Source organism: Mus caroli, chromosome X (assembly GCF_900094665.2).
Source record: "Mus caroli chromosome X, CAROLI_EIJ_v1.1, whole genome shotgun sequence".
In the NCBI taxonomy this organism is placed as follows: Eukaryota; Metazoa; Chordata; class Mammalia; order Rodentia; family Muridae; genus Mus; species Mus caroli.
Genome location: NC_034589.1, coordinates 155,159,308 through 155,161,144, shown reverse-complemented (window position 1 = coordinate 155,161,144; position 1,837 = coordinate 155,159,308). Strand labels below are relative to the sequence as shown.

Sequence of the window (1,837 nt, the reverse complement as noted above, 5' to 3'; positions counted from 1 at the left end):
CAGTGCCTTGGAGGTCCCGTGGATCTGTATCTTGCTTCAAAAGTGTTTGGACAGAACAGACCCAGAGACTCCCACTTTATTAGCTTCCAGCTGCCTTACAAGTCTCTCCAGTTGCAGCCTCCAGGACCATCTCCTTGCCCAATGCCTTCGGTTCCTAGGACCAGCCAGCACTGCCTTCACTGTTAGTCCCACACTCCAGATCAGCCATGACCTCTCAAATTCGTCGGAACTATTCCACCGAAGTGGAAGCTGCCGTGAACCCTCTGGTCAACTTGCACCTGCCAGCTTCCTACACCTACCTCTCTCTGGGCTTCTTCTTTGATCTGAACGATGTGGCTTTCGAGGGCGTAGGCCACTTCTTCAGCGAATTGGCCAAGGAAAAGACCAAGGGCACCGTGTGTTTCAAGTTGAAGAACGATCGCGGGGATCGTGTACTCTTCCAGGATGTGCAGAAGCCGTCTCAAGATGAATGAGGTAAAACCCAGGAGGCCATGGAAGCTGGCCCTGGAGAAGAAACTGAACCAGGCCCTCTTGGATCTGCATGCTCTGGGTTCTGCCCGCACAGACCCTCATCCTCTGTGACTTCTTGGAAAGCTACTTCCTGGATAAGAAGATGGGCAACCACCTGGCCAACCTCCGTAGAGTGGCAGGGACACAGCCAGCACAGACTAGTATGCCCCAGGCATCTATGGGAGAGTATCTCTTTGAGCGCCTCACTCTCAAGCACGACTAGGAGGTCTCTGCCTTCCAAGGGGCTCCCTCTTCTCTTCACCAGGCTGCCTCAGGACTGCCACCTGAATGAACCGCTCAAGCCACTAGGCAGAGCTTGGTAACTGCTCTCTCTGCAGCCTCTCTCAAGTCTTGGACCAAGTAAAAATAAAGCTTTCTGAGACAGAAAAAAAAAAAAGACAAACAAAATGTCATGAGCTCTCTCTAACAGAAACTTAGTAAGCATATTTGTATCTTTCCACTTATTTCCATTTATTGTTGAATAACAATAAATGCACAGGGAATATCATTCACACACACACACACACACACACACACATATATATATATATATATATATATATATATATATATATATATTACAGATGGGCTACAGAAGCTTAATAAGACTGCAACAGAAAATGGGAAACTGATAGTTACAAAAGAGTCTCCATGGAATGAAATGATAAACCTTCTAGAGGTCTGCTTGAGGCACTACTGCAGTATCAAGCCACTGGGTCATAAGCTTAAACCAAGCTTCAAAATCAAGTTGAGCTATAGGTTCTAGGTTCTAGTTATGCTAGAGGTTGAGCTATAGGTTCTAGGTTCTAGTTATGCTAGAGGTGGGACAATGGAAGCTATGGGGGCAAATGAGTGGATGGATGATTGGATGGATGGATGGATGAATGGATGGATAGCTGGCCTAAATTGATGAACAGGAAGACAAACCTTTAAGTAGCCTCTGCATTGACAGTGGGATAGAATTGAGCTAATGGGACCATCAGGGGTTCTTTTTGTGTTGATCTCTTAGTGAAAACAACAGGTGACAGGTCTAGAAATCCAGCTGCTATCACACTGTTAGAATTTCAGGGGAGGAGCTGCACTCTTTCTTCAATCTAGTGTGTCCTATAAGTCCTCAGTCCTGGTTTTCCTTATATGACCCTAATATAAACATGTTTTTTAGAGTTCCAATTAACTTGATAAATTTGTAGTGTGGCATCCTTTGTACTTTTGGGAATAAGTCATCTATCTGTGCTATATGGCAGGTGTGGGAAAGATGTTCCTACTCATGGCCATCAAAGGACTGAATCACCCTCCATCTTCAGAATGGGGTCAACAATTGTTTGTA

The 1,837-nt window shown here is 45.4% G+C and overlaps 1 pseudogene; it reads left to right on the top strand.

The window, feature by feature from the left end:
• The first annotated feature begins 206 nt into the window (after positions 1-206).
• On the top strand, positions 207-737 carry LOC110287409 (annotated as a pseudogene).
• The last annotated feature ends 1,100 nt before the right edge of the window (positions 738-1,837 follow it).